Source organism: Jaculus jaculus, chromosome 10, assembly GCF_020740685.1.
Source record: "Jaculus jaculus isolate mJacJac1 chromosome 10, mJacJac1.mat.Y.cur, whole genome shotgun sequence".
In the NCBI taxonomy this organism is placed as follows: Eukaryota; Metazoa; Chordata; class Mammalia; order Rodentia; family Dipodidae; genus Jaculus; species Jaculus jaculus.
The window spans coordinates 39,218,721-39,237,459 of record NC_059111.1 but is presented as its reverse complement, the minus strand read 5'-3'; the positions used below and the strand labels follow the sequence as shown (position 1 = coordinate 39,237,459).

The window sequence follows — 18,739 nt, the reverse complement described above, 5'->3', positions numbered from 1 at the left end:
CACTGAAGCAGACCAAAAATGAACCCAACATGGCACAGGGAACTTTTGAGGAAGAGGGGGCGGAAAGAATGTCAGAGCCACATGTTGGTGCAGAGACATTTATCCTACCCATAATTGTGGGCTAACTCCACAATGCATGACCCATATTCCTCAGCAAGGAGGGGCCAAGGGGTGGGGGTAGGTCATGGATGAGCCTAATAATGGTACCAAACTGACTGTATTTGCTGCATACAAAACTAATTAATAATAATTTTTTTAAAGGCTTAAGGCGGGAGCACATGAAATGAAAGGGCTTGCAGACGGTAGGATGAAGCCTAAGCTTAAAAGAATTTTTTTTTCTCTGTCTTATGACCCCCAGAACCAGAGATTTGTTGCTACCCACACTACTCTGTTTATCAGAGAGACCTACGAGGTCCCCAAATGAAGAGAGCTTCCTATCTAAGCACTTGATCACCTGCCTGAGGCAAAAGCTAAGACCCTATTGGTGAGGACACCATAAGCTGCTGACACAGAACATGGAAAGACCTGGCTGGAATTCAGAATAAAGCCAATCCCCAGACAGCCTGTCTAGTGCTAGAAAATGCTACATGAGCTACTGGGGGAAAATTACCAACAATGGTCTGAGCAACCAGAGTTCTAAGCTACTCAGAAGCAAACACCCTGGCAGGATGTACATGCCAGTGCAATACTGGCACACAGCCTCAGTGGTTAACCAATGGCTTTCTGATTGGCTAAGAGTTCTGCTCAATGTAAAGGAACACATATCTGGAATTGGGAACCAGATCAGAATCCTGTGGAGTCAAGATTATAAGCTCTCTCTAGTCTTTGACTAAAAGAGGGGTTACATACATCAAATTTTCCCTAAATTAATAATGTTTATCCCCTTTAAACTATGCTGATTTCACTCTCTGTTGGGAATTCTGTTTTTCTTTTTCAGAAGGTAGTGAGACCAAAGGAGATAAACTACCCCTTGCACTTCAGCAAACCCCACCTGAATCCACAGAGGAATTGAGGAGACAAACAAGAATGTTGCTTCCATGCTGTTCCTCATAATCGGCACCAGGGTGTAGGAGACAGACCCTTAGGATACTCAACACTTGCCAAAGCAGAGCTCCAGAGGCTCCTATGATCTCATCACTGAAGTAGACTTAAAACTCATCCACTATGGCTCAGGTAATTTTTCAGAAGAGGGGGCAGAATGATTGTAAGAGCCACAGGTTATGACATCACACCCAGAGGCATTTCCTCTTCCCAAAATAGCTGACTACTTCTCCCACAATGCATAAACTACAACCTCATGAGGAATACCTGCAACACCACTGAGGAGCATCCCCAATGGTATGGGGGCAGGGACAATGGAAAAGGGAATACCAATACATGACATATCCATACAAAACATCTTGTTAGTAATAATAGTAATAAACATTTAAAAACTGAAAAATAATTTGGCTTGTGCTCAAACATAGAAAGTCACATGAAGAATAAATACAGTGGAAATCATTAATACAGAACAGAATGCATACTTTATTTATACTTTATGTAATTTTACATTTATGTTTCTTATATTTATATTTTATGCCTTACTTATACCATTTAACAAATTAAAATTATGTGAATAACAAAATTAAGTTTAGGAAACATGGGTAGGTAAAATGGATATGTGCTGATTTCCTCATATAGGTATTACTGGTATATGAACATAAAATACAATATTTAAAAATATGGCTTTCATTTTTAAATGGATAAGAACTAGTTCACATTTGAGGGGTGACTTTGGAAATTAATCCCTCTTGTACAGTAACAATCTGATGTCCTACTGTTGCTTTAATTCTTTCTTAACTTATATAAACAAGTGCATAACTTCATAATTTCATGTAGAATGAACAGTATTCTATGGAACAAGGGAAATGAAAGAATCCAAAGGGATCCATGAAGCATTAAACAAAATATCCATGGTTCTGAGTGGTTTAGGTTAATGTTGTTTCATTAGCTTAGGACTTTATTCACAAGGTAAAAAGGACTGAGTAAGCTTGGTCTAGGTTCAGGTTTACTTCTGGTGCCAGATAACTGTTGACAAGTAAGGCTATCAACATCATCCTGCACTGTTTGCCTATGTGTCAGTGTTATGTCTTTCCCTTGCACAGTTTAGCCATGTTAGTATTTTGTGTGATCATTTTGACCCTCTGAAAATTCTTTAATTTTTTTTCAGCAAACATTTTTCAAACACCTACAGATACATGAAGTCACAAACACTGACATTACTCATTATAAGAACCCAGTCTTCTCTGAAAGGCAAGCATATTAATAGTGCTGGGGTTCACTAGTAACTTTCTAGGCAGCGGAGAAACTACTAGGCTGAAAAACCAGTGCATTTTCTCAGCTTGGACCATCCTTCTGAGTCCCAGAGAAGGTACCTTTGAATACATTAAGTTCAAGACCAGCTGGATATGATGTGAGTCTTAAAAAATCTGTTGGAATGCTTCTATTTAGAAACATGTTGGGAGTGCATAAAGAAGTTTGACAGTATGCATTATTCATGTTCTTTTTGGCAAAACAAAATTAACACTTTTAAAGTAGCAAATACTTTAGTTTACCATATGGACTTTTAGAGTCCTTGTTATTATTTGTGTTCAATTCCACTCACTTTATTTTTACATGGATTTCCTGAAAGCTTAAGTTGGTGTCTAATAGAATTAATGCATGTAGTTAAGGCTGACAGCATGAAATATTCATCGAGTTCTCATATTTGCCTTTATGGTTAAGTCATCATAATATATCATAGTTGCCATAGAGAATGGTAACTTTTTAAAACCAAAAATCTTGAATCTCTTTAAAAGTTCCTTTTATACTTCATATAATTATTTATGTCTGAAGACTACATTGTCAGAGACAAAGGATTACTACCTACAGAATACAATTTGATATTGTAACTTAAAACAGTGTATGTGTTTAATGAACTAAAACTGTGCACTAATACTTGTTTTAAAGAATAAAATATTTTTAAAATTTTAAAACCTGAGTTTAAATTAAATATATTTAGTAGATTAATCTCAAAGTAATTATGAATTTTATATCCTCTAAAGATTATCATAAACAAAAAATAAGGAAAAACATTAAGTATGACCTGCAATAGACACTAATAATATTGTTTCTTGGGTAATTATTATTTTAAAATTTATCATTTTAATTTGAATTACTATATCTTACTTATAATTAAATTAACATACTTAGGCATGTATCATAAACTAGAGAATGTAGGCTTCATGTGCCTTTGCATTTAGAGTAAAATATAAAGCTCCTTTTCATGACCTGTCCAGTCTTGCAAATGCTCTCTGACTACAGCTAATTCTCCCATGCTCTACAATTGGACCCTTTGCAGACCTCTAGTGCATGCTTTGACCCCACTCTTGGCCCAGCATGTTGTCACCAAATATTCATTCCAAAGCTGGGTATTCAAGACTTAGTTAAAATGTCATCTCAAGTACTTTCTTTATTGTATCTTCTTTATAACTCTCAATATAAGTATTTCATTGATGTATTTGTGAATTCCTAAAGTGATTAACACTGAACTGTGTCTATGTTCCTCTCCTTGTCTCCTATCGCCAACAGTCAGCTAATAATTCTTTCATCCTCCTTCCTTCTATCCCTCCCTCTAGCTCTCGTTTTCTTTCTCTCTTCATTTTTGTTCTTTTGATAAAAGAAAACATCTGGGGTATCTTAAATTTGATTACAAAGTCTAGATGGTAGAAGATGGAATAATTACTGGAAATAAATTAGTTAAACAGCTACAGATTAAAATGAACAGAAGGTTTTCCCAGAGCTCTGAGTGTATCTTAAAACCATGACTTTAGAGCCAGGCATGGTGGCACACACTTTTAATCTCGGCACTTGGGAGGCAGAGGTAAGTGGATCACTTGTATTCGAGGCTACCTTGAGATTCCATAGTGAATTCCAGGTCAGCCTGAGATAGAGTGAGACCCTACCTCAAACAAACAAACAAACGAAAAACATAACTTTAAATCTCTGATGGCTGTTGTCTACACTCTACTGCCTCCCATTTACATAGGAACTATACCTGTCCTAAGCAACTCAGAAGCCACAGGTAGGTTTGCTCATGAGTTCTCCTATTTCAGATTATTCTGCTTTTGTCCATAGCTAAGGTAAGTTCAAGATGATCTTCTGTCCTGTACTTTATCAATTGTCATTATGAAAGCATTCTTGGGCTGGAGAAATGGCTCAGAGATTAAGGCACTTTCCTGCAAATCCTAAGGACCCAGTTCCATTCTCCAAGTCCCATGTAAAGCCAGATGAAAAGGGTGGCACATGTGTCTGGAGTTTGTTTGCAGTGGCTGGAGGCCTTGGCGTGCCCACATTCTCTTTCAAATAAATTCTCTCTCAGAGAAATAAATAAATAAATATTAAAATAATGTTTTTGGCTCCCGAGTGTACTAGATGTGATGCTAGCTGCTATCCAGTTGTCTTGCTAGCAGATGAATAATTTGTCTCCAGCACATGGCTTTTTTCTTGCCATCAAATGAAATAGCTTCATACACCTTCTATTACAGAGAAACCCTAGGCTCAAGAAGTTTAACAGGATTTTTCTTTTTGTTTCTTTTTTTTTATTAGAAAAATACTCTAAGCAGGTTTTAGAAAGTCAAGCAAGAGGCAGATCTTGCCTAATGGATGGTTATACTAATGGTCCACAGGTCCTAGTTTCCTGCCCCTACTATAGCCTGATGCTTGTTCAACAACAGATGGCTATTCTGGAAGCCAGAGTCAAGAAGGCCCTAGTCATAAATATACTCTTAAGAATCTCCATGAGTCGCGCGGGCATGGCGGCGAGTGTCGTACAAGGCCACCGGGCTGCCATGCGTCTGGCCCCTAGCCACCGAGCAGCGAGGCTGCTTTTTGCCGCGCCCGCCTCTGTCGCCTCTCGGCTCAGCGCGGGGTCCGAGCGCGCGCAGCACTGGACCTTCCCAGCCCGGCGACTTCCAACCGCCGCCGAAACCCGTCATCGAGGACAAGCGGCAAATCACGGGCACCGAGAGGAGGTTCTTGAGCCCCGAATTCATTCCTCCAAGGGGAAGAACTAATCCTTTGAAGTTTCAAGTAGAAAGGAATGATATGCTAGAAAGGAGAACGGTGCTCCACATTCCTGAGTTCTATGTTGGAAGCATACTACGTGTTACCACAGCCAACCCCCATGCCAATGGAAAAACCAGCCAGTTTCTGGGAATTTGCACCAAGAGATCAGGAAAAGGACTCGGTGCTACTTTTACCCTTAGGAATACCATTGAAGGGCAAGGTGTGGAGATTTGCTTTGAGCTGTATAATCCTGAAATCCATGAGATCCGAGTAGTCAAATTAGAGAAGCGGCTGGATGACAGCTTGCTGTACTTAACGAGATGCCCTCCCTGAATACAGCACTTTTGATATGAATATGAAGCCACTTATACTAGACTCCAGCCAGGAAGTTCCTGTAAATAAGCTGAAAGTTAAGATGAAGCCAAAGCCGTGGTCTAAACGCTGGGAACGTCCATATTTTGACATCAAAGGAATCAGGTTTGATCTCGCCTTAACTGCGGAGCAGATGAAAGAGGCTCAGAAGTGGAGTGAGCCATGGCCTGAGTTTGATTTGATGAGGGAGTACAACACTGCAGAAGTGGAAGCTGCAGTGTGGGAGGAAATCAGAGCATCAAGGCCCTGATCGGAATGCACCTGGTGACTTGCAGATGCACAGGCCCTCAGAGGACATATTTTAAGACCAATTTACTTTGATTTACAAGAACCTAGTCATTAAATGAACTAAGCATTAAAAAAAAAAAAAAAGGATCTCAATGAATTCTTAAATTTTTTTTTGTTTGTTTATTTTCATTTATTTGAAAGTGACAGAGAGACAAAGAGGCAGATAGAGAGAGAGAGAGAGAATGGGCGTGCCAGGGCCTCCAGCCTCTGCAAACGAACTCCAGACGCGTGCGCCCCCTTGTGCATCTGGCTAACGTGGGACCTGGGGAACCGAGCCTCGAACCGGGGTCCTTAGGCTTCACAGGCAAGTGCTTAACCGCTAAGCCATCTCTCCAGCCCCAAGACAGACTCTTGATAGCAATCTAGATTGGAAATGGGATCTTGAGAAGGGTGGGATTTCCAGGAGTTTATACAGAGAGCTCTTAATTTCCATTGTCCTAACAATGAAGCAGTGCTTTGTGTTATGCCCAGATCACAGAGTCCCCAAAGACCACCAAGAGAGATGGACATGTGTGCAACAGCAAAGAGCTTCATTTTGGGTTTAAGCTCTGGCTCCAGACTTTACCAAGGCAGTGGGTCCATCCAAGAGCCTCCAGTGGTGTCCAGGAGGAGCTTTTATTAGGTTCAAACAAAGAAAAAGGGAATTGCCAACATAGCAGTTACATGATTAGTTGACATTTAGCAAGAGCACATATGTTACAAGCTTATTGGTTAGATAGTAGCTGAGGAACTTTAAGCAAACTTATCTATAGTTACAGGAGCCAAAGGATGACATTTACTTGGTCCTTTCGACTGGCCCATTACAGGGATTATTTTGAGTACTAAGCAGTTGTGGTTGTTTCTCCCAGTAATTGCAAAGTGCTGTGTCAGTAATTTGGGCCCTGCAGGGAAACAGAAACTTAGGCCTATTAATATATTTAAAGTCTGTCATGGCATTACTTTGGTCTGGGCACTTCACTTTGGTGAGATGAAACCCAGCAGGGACCATGCTCGCTTGCTGCCTGGCCATCCTCATCACAGATCTTGGCAGTGAATATCCTTCAGATTTTGGTAGCAAATATGATTGATCATTTCCCAAATACTAGGACAAATCGTATAAAGAATAATTTTGACTTCTGGTTAAGATGGTGGTGCATGGCTGGAGAGATGGCTTAGTAGTTAAGGGCTTGCCCATGAAGCCTAAGAACCCTGGTTCAAGGCTCCGTTCCCCAGGTCCCATGTTAGCCAGATGCACAAGGGGGCGCATGTGTCTGGAGTTCGTTTGCAGAGGCTGGAAGCCCTGGTGCGCCCATTCTCTCTCTCTCCCTCTATCTGTCTTTCTCTCTGTGTCTGACGCTCTCAAATAAATAAATAAATAAAAATTTAAAAAGAAACATTAAAAAAAAAAAAGATGGTGGTGCAGGTACCACACCAAAGAGGCCTAGGGAGGAAAAAGCCAAAAAAAAAAAAAAAAAAAAAAAAAAACAGCAAAATACACACTTTTACTAAAAAGTGAGGTGTATAGGAAATTGAAATGGCAGCAGAGAAGTAGGAGAGATTCAGAGAATCCAGAGCCCACACAGGCTGGCATAAGAGGTTCTAGCAGGTCCATGCACAGGACTGTGGCAGTGTCATGCCAGCCAGCTGCCAGGCTATGTTGGAGCCACAGGAAAAGCCAGGTGAAGGGATTTTCCACTCACACTGGAGTTCTCCACAAACTCAAGAAATGTGAAGGGAGAAAGACAGTGAACGATGGTGCGGATGATCACAAGGTAGAAGAACACACGGAACACCAGTGAACTAGAGCAGCATTGGCAGCCTCCCCTCCTCCACCACCAGTGCTCAGCTCCTGAGAACAGAGCAGCAGTCCAGGGATCTGGTCATGCCTACTTGAACTGACAACACACCAAAGAGGGACCGAAGCAAGAGAGCAGCTAACTGAGACCAAAACCATCCCAAAAGGTAACAGGGATTAAACCAGGTCAGTACTCAACTAATAAACTTGGTATATAGGCCTGAACCAGAAGTGCTAATTGCACCTTCCATATCAGGATAAATTGTATGTTAAATCAGATGGATGATCAGATTTGCCATTCATAAGTACTCTATATTTTGGGCTTGTTATTTGTTGCTTCTTGATTTGTAGTGGCTTTGTTTCCTCTTCTGTTATACATTAGGGAAGGGTCTTACCTGGTCATAAGCTGACTTAGAACCCTCTACAGACCAAAAACCTTAACCTCCTTGTTGTCAGGATTAAGGGAGTAGGTAACGCACCACATAGTCTAAGGGACAGACAAAGGATCTGGTTGTCAAAATACCTACTCTTGGATAAATACACTGTGCTGTTTGTCATTGAAAGTGTACATTGTTTAGGTAAATTTTAGAAAATATCTATGTTTGGTTCCACTTAGCATACTTGAATACTCTCATAGCAGGCAAAACCAACACTTAAGGTCACTTCTGTAGATACTCTGAGAGTCTTGAGAGGCACGCCTAGCTCCTTAAGCTCCTACCCTGAAGATTGATCAGATTGATTGATATATCTCAAAATTCCCAATGAACTAGAAAATCAAATCATTAAATAATCCAGGATGCAAAAGTATATACATTAAGACACAAGAAACACCAAAAATCAAGATGATATAAATCCACCAAAAACTATTAATGCAACAGAAATGAGCTCCAGTGACAAGTTAGAGGAAATGCCTGAGAAAAATTTCAAAAGAATGATTATAAATATGTTCAAAGAATTCAAAGAAGAAATCAAAGGAATCAAAGAAGACACAGGACACCAATTTAATGAAATAAAGAGGTCAATACGAGACATAAATAAGAAAATAGAAATAATAAAGAAAAACCAGTTAGAATTACTAGCAATATAAAAGCAGTTAATGAAATTTAAAAAAAAAAAAAAAAAAACTCTGTAGAAACTCTCACCAGTAGAATGGATGAAGGAGAGGACAAAATGTCTAGGCTAGAAGACCAGGTGGTAGATCTAATACAATCCAACAAAGAGAAAGACAAACTAATAGAAAAGTATGAGTGGGAATTTCAAGACATTTGGGACACTATGAAAAGATCAAACATAATAATTCAGGGCATAGTTGAAGGAGAAGAACTTCACTCCAAAGGTATAATAGGCATCTTTAACAAAAACATAGAAGAAAACTTCCCCCAAATTGGGAAAGAGGTGCCAAAGCAGATACAGGAATCCTTTAGAACACCAGCCAGACAAAACATGGAAAGAACCTCTCCATGCCATATTATAATTAAACTTCCAAACACACAAATCAAAGAAAAAATATTGAAAGCAGTCAGAGAGAAAAATTAAGCTACATACAAAGGCAAGCCTATCAGGATTACAGCAGATTACTCAAAACAAACTTTAAAAGCCAGAAGGGGGTGGAGTGATGCATTGCAAGTCCTAAAAGATAACAACTCTCAACCAAGGTTACTTTTTCCTGCAAAGCTATCCATTCAAATAGACGGAGATATAAGGACATTCCACAACAAAAGCAGGATAAAGGAGTATTTGAAGACAAAACCAGCTCTACAGAAAATACTTGAAAGAATCCTCCATGCTGAAGAAAAAGAAAATCACACATATAAGGAACTGGGAAAAAGCAAACAATATTCAAGTACTAATTACACAAGAGAGCAAAGGTAAACCAAAAGAACTACAAAAAAAAAAAAAATGGAAAAATGAACAGACACCTTTCAGTAATATCTCTTAATAACAACAGCCTCAATCCCCCAACCAAAAGACATAGGTTTGCAGACTGGGATAAAAAGCAGGACCCTTCAATTTGTTTCCTCCAAGAAATACACCTTTCCATAAATGATGGACACTATCGTAGGGTGAAAGTTTTGAAAATGGTGTTTCAAGCAAATGGACATAGAAAACAAGCAGGGGTTGCTATCCTAATATCTGACATGGTAGACTTCAGTGCAACATTAGTTAAGAAAGATAAGGAAGGTCACTTTATATAGATTAAAGGCACCCTCCACAGGAGGACACTACAATCCTAAACATATATGCACCTAACATAGAGGCCCAAAAATCATCAGATAAATGCTATTAGAACCAAGGTCACAGAAAACATCAAACACAGTGGTAGTGGCTGACTTCAACACCCCACTCTCATCAATTGACCACCCCAGGAAAAAATAAACAAAGATGCATCTAGACTAAATGAGGTCATAGAAGAATGGACCTAACAGATATATACAGGATGTTTCATGCAAATGCTGCAGAATATACATTCTTTTTAGCAGCACATGGAGCATTCTCTAAAACAGACCATATATTAGGACACAAAGAAAATCTTTTAACACATACAGGAAAATTGAAATAATTCTATCTGACCACAATAGAATCAAACCACAAATAAACAGCAAAAAAGGCTATAGAGCATCCACAAAATCATGGAAAATAAACAACACACTACTAAATGATGAATGGGTCAATGAAGAAATCAAGAAGGAAATCAAAAAATTTATAGAGTCAAATGATAATGAGAACACAAAATACCAAATTCTCTGGGACACAATGAAGGCAGTCCTAAGAAGTAAAAATAAAGCTTTAAGTGCCTATATTAAGAAATTACAAAGGTTGCAAGTAAATGCCTAATGCTTCACCTTAAAGTCTTGGAAAAAGAAGAACAAGACAAACCAAAATTCAGTAGATGGGAAGAAATAATAAAGATGAGGGCAGAAATTAATGAAATAAAAAACAAAAAGTAATCCAAAGAATCAATGAAACAAAGATTTGGTTCTTTGAAAGTATAAACATGATTGATAAACCCTTCCCAAATCTGACCAAAAGAAAGAGAGAAGAGACACAAATTAACAAAATTAGAGATGTAAAAGGTAACATCACAACATATTCCAGAGAAATTCAAAAAATCATAGGGACATACTATAAAAGCATATACTCCACAAAGTATGAATATCTGAAAGAAGTGGATGATTTCCTAGATTTACATGACCTACCTAAATTAAATCAGGATGTGATTAATCACTTAAATAGACCTGTAACAAGCATGCGGATCCAAGCAGTTAACAAAAATCTCCCAACTAAAAAAGCCAGGGCCAGATGGATTCACTGCTGAACTTTACCAGACCTTTGGGGAAGAACTAACACCATTGCTTCTGAAGCTTTTCCATAAAGTAGAAAAAGAAGGAAACCTATCAAACTACTTCTATGAAGCCAGCATCACCCTGGTACCCAAACTAGACAAACATAGAACAAAAAATAAAATAAAATAAATTACAGACCAATTGCCATCATGAACATAGATGCAAAAATTCTCAATAAAATATTGGCAAACAAAATACAGGAGTATATCAAAAAGATCATTCACCATGACCAAGAAGGTGTCATCCAAGAGATGCAGGGATGGTTCTACATATTCAAATTGATAAATATAATACATTATATAAATGGATTGAAGGACAAAAATCACATGATCATCTCACTGGACACAGAGAAAGCATTTGACAAAATCCTACATGACTTCCTAATAAAAGTGCTACAGAAACCGGGAAAAGAAGGAACATATCTTAATACAACAAAGGCTATATATGATAAGACTACAACCAATACCTTACTAAAGGGGGAAAAACTAGAAGCTTTTCCACAAAAATCAGAAACAAGACAAGGGTGTCCACTGTCCCCACTTTTATTTAATATAGTTCTGGAAGTCTTAGCCATAGCAATAAGGCAAGAGACACACATAAAGTGATACAAATTGGAAAGGAAGAGACCAAGTTATCATTATTTGCAGATGACATGATTCTATATATAAAGGACCCTAAAGACTCTACTAGGAAACTGTTAGAGCTGATCAAAACCTACAGCCATGTAGAAGGATACAAAATAAATACACAAGAATCAGTAGCTTTCCTACATGCTAACAGCAAACATGCACAGGATGAAATCAGAGAATCACTCCCATTCACAATTGCATCAAAGAAAATAAAGTGCCTTGTGATAAACCTAACCAAGGATGTAAAGGATCTCTACAATGAAAACTTTAAAACATTCAAGTGAGCAACAAAAATAAGGCTGGTGGTATGACCATACCTGATTTTAACCTATACTACAGAGCCATAGTAACAAAAAACAGCATGGCCCTGGCACAAAAGCAGACATGTAGATCAATGGAACAGAATAGAGGGACCAGATGTAACTCCAGGTAACTATAGCCACCTATTTTTGATAAAAATGCCAAAAGTATTCATTGGAGAAAAGACAGCCTCTTCATAAAACGGTGTTGGGAAAATTGGATATATGTCTGTAGAGAAAATAGTCTTCTCACTCTCCATGCACAAGAATTAAGTCCATATGGATTAAAGACTTCAATATCAGACCTGAAAGGCTGAAACTGCTACAGTAAAAAGTAGGGGAAACCCTTCAACATAATGGTCTTGGCAAAGACTTTATGAATATAAACCCAATTGCTCAGGCAATAAAACCACAGATTAACCACTAAGACCTCAAGAAATTACAAAGATTTTGTACTGCAAAGGACACTATGAATAAAGCAAAGAGGCCACCTACAGAATGGGAAAAAATCTTCACCAGCTATATATCTCATAGAAGATTAATATCTAGGTTATACATAGATTTCAAAAAGTTAAACAATAAGAAATCAAATAAGCCAATTAAAAATGGGCTATGGAGCTAAATATATAGTTACTAAAAGAAGAAATACAGATGGCATATAAGCATCTAAAAAAATGTTGTACATCCCTAATCATCAGGGAAATGCAGATTAAAACTACATTGAGATTCCATCTCACTCCTGTCAGATTGGCTACCATCATGAAAACAAATGATCATAAATGTTGGCAGGGATGAGGAAAAAGAGGAACCCTTCTACACTTCTGGTGGGAATGCAATCTTGTCCAGCCATTGTGGAAATCAGTGTGGACGTTCCTAAAACAGCTAAAGATTGATCTACTATATGACCCAGCTATAGCACTCCTAGGCATATATCCTAAGGACTCATCTCATTTCCTTAGAAGTACGTGCTCAACCATGTTAATTGCTGCTCAATTCATAATAGCTGGGAAATGGAACCAGCCTAGATGTCCCTCAACTGATGAGTGCATAATGAAGATATGGCACATTTATACCATGGAGTTCTAGTAAGTGGTAAAGAAAAATGAAGTAATAAAATTTTCAGGAAAATGGATGGATCTGGAAAGGATTATACTAAGTGAGGTAACCCAGGCCCAGAAAGCCAAGCATCACATGTTCTCTCTCATATGTGGATCCTAGCTACAGATGGTTGGGCTTCTGTGTGAGAAGGAAAAAACTCAGTAACAGGGGCCAGTAAGCTACAAACAAGATACAAAGGGAAGATAAAGGAAGGGAGGAGGGTACTTAATAGGGTACTTAATATATGTAAGTAGAAAAATAGGTTAAAGTAGGTGAAAAGGCCCAAAGTGAGGTAAGGGGAACAGACTGAGTAAAGGAAAGGTGGAGGGAGGGTTAATCAAAATCTAAAAGGATATAAATAAAACATATGGAATACTCCAGTTTTGGACAATGGAACACTCAGGAGCTTTAGATAGTTGCTAGAAAATTTTCAGTGCCAGAGATGGGATACCTTCCAGTGAGTTGTTGACCAGGGAGTTCCCTGATGCCCCCAAAACATTATAGGCCATTGCTGAGGCCCTTGGTTTCCCACCAGGAATAGATGGTAAAATCCTATTGCTGAAGACTCCACATACTTTGGCTGTAAGGTCACTGAGAAATTCTGCTGGAACTGAGCTGATAACCTCCTCCATGTAGACCAGCTGTGAGAAAGCTGAAAGAAGCCATTCTGTATGCAGTTCAATGGGAGAAAGAGATACCACCAGTGAAGATATTCAGCAGTGGACACTACAAGCCTTACAATTGGCCACCCAGGCCAAATGAGCCAATAGGTGCAATAGTGGCACATATATCATGGTGGAATCCAACTGCTCTCCAATTCAACTGGAGGCCTGCTCCATGGGAGGAAATACATCGCTGATACTGCAAACCTAAAACAGGGGTAGTCATGACCCTAGAGGTGTAACATCTGTTGATGTCTGGATGAATGTATATACTATGCTTATCAAACTGCCCAGTAAGCACTTCTGTTAATATTCATACACTTATATTAATGCTACTCTCACTTTGGGTAGAGAATCTTCTCTTTTAAGATGGCAGTGACCTTAGGATGACTTAGAAGGTATCATAGTGCTGGAAAGAAGTGACTAGAGTACCGAGTAACATCTCGATCACACCTTCCAAGGCTCAGGGTCTAAAGTGGAAGAGGTGGCAGAAAGAATGTAAAAGCCAAAGGAAGGGTAGGACTCCTTACAATGTGCTCCCTCCAGACATAAAATGGCCTCGATATCCACGATCTCATAGTGCCTGATGCTACCTACACAAGACAATCATAAGAGGAGGAAATGATCATGACATCAAAATAAAAGAGGGACTGATTGAGATGGGGAGGGGATATGATGGAGAATGGAATTTCAAAGGGGAAATGGGGGGAGGGAGGGTATTACCATGGGATATTTTTAATAATCATGGAAATGTTAATAAAAATAAAAAATTTATATTTAAAAAAGAATATTTTCAAGGAACAATTACAGTTTAATTTTTGCTTGCATTTCCATCATTTATGTTTAAGCTTTGATTGTATCTCTGTCTCTGACCTGATTCCAAACGTTTTTGATCAATTTATCTTCCTGTTGTTCATTTTGTTTTTACTAGCTATTCCTGTAGCACTGAATACCAGTCACAGCCAGGGACTCAGATCAGACACTATGCTAAGCACTATCTGCTCAGGGCCAGAGCAAACTGTTTCAGGCTCTGTCTCTACTTACTGACATTATGACAAGTCAGAGAGTAGTTTCACTTCTCTCCCCTCTCCCTTCTCCTGTTCAGTGTTTTAACATCTTTGTGAAAAGTAAGAATTATGATGCCACATGATATGAAGTGTGTCCTACTATTTGTCCTAAATTTTAGATATTTTGAAGAAAGACACATAGATACATCCAAAGGAATTTGCATGCTGAAAAGTTATAATTAAAAGTCACATAGAACATAACCAACCTGGACCAAAACCTTAAGTTTGATTTTATAGCTGTTGTTGATTGAGTCTACATGCTCTTTTCAATTGGAAGTTTTCTCAGAATACAAACCCCTTCATAACAGATTCTAAAATTTATCATCTAACATTGCTAGTATCAGAACACCATGCACAAATGAGATTTCAACATGAACAGTCACATACAGATACACATGTACAGGCACACACAGGCAAACACACCCAGCTTCTTTTCTAGAAAATGTTTCAAGCGTTTATTGTTCTGTTACCACATAAACACATAGAAACATATTTCCATGATTATGTCCCTTTCTTTACAAGTAATGCAAATTTTATGAAATCATGTGGAACTGTTATATCTTAAAAACTGAAATCTACATTTCTATGATTTTTTCAATCAAAAAGATTTTTATATGATAAGAAGATGAAGGCATATGCATAATAATCTATGACCTAGAACTATTTAAAATAAAGTATTTTGGTTTCTAATTATCTTAAGTCTCTCTCTCTATCTCTTCATATATATATATACATATATATATGTTATTTATACATATACATATATACATATACATATACATATACATATACATATACATATATATATACACATACATACATACATATACGTATAAAGAGAGAGAGAGAGAGATAGGAGAGGGAGACATTAGTATCTCCTTAAAAGTTATAATAGTATAAAATTCCCCACACCTCCCAAAGGCTCTTGATGTGAACATTTGCAAAGTAGCAATGCCATGAGGATTTGCTTTAACATAGCTCTGGTGGTTAATGGGTACCAAAGCTTTTTCAGATCAAAATGTGTGATATAACCAAGGTTCAGAGGTAAAAGCATGACATTGATTGTCACAAAGCATATTGTGGAACTTGAAGTAATGGTTATGTTTTCTTGGTGAGAGGTTTTCTAAGAAAATTTAGAGAATTAAAAGAAAATCATTTCACCGAAGCTAGTCTTTGATTTCTGTAGTAATTTGTTTCATTACTATTATCCCTAGAATAACAAATTGTATAAAATGCTAGAAAGGTGATAATGTGTAAATGCAACTGTAAAGTGAATTAGAACATATACATAGATATATTTATGATGCTATAATAGACTATCAATCTCAAATTTTTTCTCCATAAAATCTTTCAAATATTAAAATATCTTTTAAGTAGATAGTCAGCTGGTAAGAAACTAATATTAATATTAACAATCAATATTGGGTCAGAGCACCATTTCTCAGTTTTGTTTTGTTTTTTTAAGTCTGAAGCTAGCAACTTGCTTTGGTGGGCATTGTTGGTCTGCTACAGTCTTCATGGAAAACTCAGACATGACATGGAAAGGGGGGATCCTAATTAGGGGTCTGCTACATTAAAAGGAGAAAACTAGTGGAAGATTGTCCCACAGGTAGCAACAACTAGGAAGCTTGCCTGATAAAATAATGATTAAACAACTTCTAATTGTAAGTTAACCTACAGTGTCCTAATCAAGACTTAAAGTAACTTCAAAGTGCAAAAAATTACCACTAATGTATAAATATGCTCTGTAATGCTCATACAATGAAAAATAGTCTAAGCACTAATTTCTAAATATTTTTTATTTATTTATTTGTTTATTTTACAGAGAAAGAGGGACAGAGAGAAAGAAAGAGAGAGAATGTGCCAGGGCCTCTAGACACATGCAATCCCTTGTGCATCTGGCTAATGTGGAACTGAAAATGGGCCATTTGGCTTTGTGGGCAAACACCATCCCTCCAGCCCCTAAGTACTAATTTCTCACTATGTATTTCCCTGCTATGCCATGCAAGATATGCTAAGGTAAGCTTATATAAATAATAATTACAAAATGTTTTTGATAGAAAATATTATTACAAGCAAAAGAGATTCCAAGGACTATAAATATTTCACTTAACAGATATTTCAAAACCTCTATAGATACTACCTTAAGACAGTAGCTATTCTCATCTGCAGTGTGTATTTTCCAAGACCCCTACCCTAAAACTACAGGTAGTGTTGTTACACTATGTATGTAATAAGTATCTCAATCTTCATTGTAGGAATGTATAATAGAAAAAATATAGTATATATGTAGATATTTAAATAGCCAATTATTACATATAATGCTATGCTATAATATATGTTATGTAAATATGATGTGTCTATAGACATTTCTGAAAAGAGCTTGCACTGTAATCTACCTCTTCTTGCTGGGAGGAATTTTCCATTTAATATTTTTGAATGGTATGTGACCATTAATAAATGAAGCTGTAGGAAAACTGTGTATCAAGGGGAGCTACTAAAAAACACTCAATTTATATTGAAATCAAGAATGGATGCAAACACATTATGAAACATGAAAAGACTACCATGTGGAAGAAGATATTTACCCATTGTGTGAAAGACATGATCATGATATTAAAATATACAAAGAAGTTTGTCAACCAATGAGAAAAAGGAAAACACCAAATAGAAAACCTGGAAAGAAGAAATGAATTTTGCTTTATTGAGGAAGATACACAAAGTCACAAATTTTTAAATATATGATTAGCTTTATTAGCAGTTAGAAAATGCAACATTAAAACATGATGACAGCCAGGTGTGGTGACACATACCTTTAATCCCAGAACTCGGGAGGCAGAGGTAGGAGGATTGCCATGAGTTCAAGGTCACCCTAAGACTACATAGTGAATTCCAGGTCAGCCTGGGCTAGAGCAAGACCCTACCTCAAAAAAAAAAAAAAAAAAAAACAAGCAAACAACCAAACAAAAAACATGATGACATATAATTTTGTACTCCAGAGATTAGCAAAATTTTTGAAAATCTGATAACAATATGCATGGAAAATTTTCTAAGGGAGTAGCTATTTTCATAACCTCTAGAAATCACTAATATTTTGAAAAATAAAACATTATGTGTTGAATTTGAAGATGTATATACCCTGTGATCCAGCCATTTGTAGACATATATTCCAGGCATGCATTAAAAAGTAGATTCTTTCTAAGCTGATGAAATGTTGAAGAGAAATCAAAAAACCACTAAAATCAAGACTGTCAGATGACTACATTTAGACTCTGAAAGAATGATTCATATCCTCAGGGTAGATAGGATGGACAGCTGATATTTCCTTTCAATATTCTCCCTTTAGTCACCTACTTTGTGTTGACTGTTGTTGGCCTTCAAATAACTACTTCCTATGGAGAAAAGTGAGCTTGAATATATGATTATAAAATATAATGTATAAACTAATAAAAGAAGATAACTTGGGGAATAAAAGGAGAAAAGGGCACAATTTAGATTTTCAGGGGTCCTTGGAAGAAGGGCTATGAAAAAAATAACTATAAATCTGTGACCTAAGGGATAAACACATTGTTACTAGGTGAAAAGTGATCATTCTAGGGAGATAGCAAAAGACACAAGAAACATTTGTGAGCACATATGGAAACAAAATAACTTTCCTAGTCATGCTGAGTGATCAGATTAGAGAGGATGTTGGACTCTGGCCATGAAAGCCCTTGCAGGTCAGATAAAAATTTTGAATATAATTCTAAAAGCAACTGAATGATTTTCAATAGTGTAATAAAATGATTGGTGTAACAGATTTGGAGTGGAGAGACATGAGGAATCCAGCTTATGATTATGATATTGTTTGAGAGAATTCTATGTGTAGGTGTCAGTTTGGCAACTGAATCTACATATGTGAACTTAAAATGCAAAATAAAGTTGGAGTTCTAGTCTTAAAAGTTCTCAGCACATAAATGAACAAAATTATCAGATATATGACAGTGCATAGGTACTTTGTAGAGAGAATAATGAACAAAAAGCAAAGTCAACCCCAAACTGCATCTCAATGATTCAATATTTAGAGAGGATGCAATGAGACCAAAACAACCCAACACGTCTGAGATCAGCCCAGAAAACTG

At 37.3% G+C, this 18,739-nt stretch overlaps 1 pseudogene; it reads left to right on the top strand.

Moving 5' to 3' along the window:
* The first annotated feature begins 4,832 nt into the window (after positions 1-4,832).
* LOC101599665 lies at positions 4,833-5,814 on the top strand (annotated as a pseudogene).
* The last annotated feature ends 12,925 nt before the right edge of the window (positions 5,815-18,739 follow it).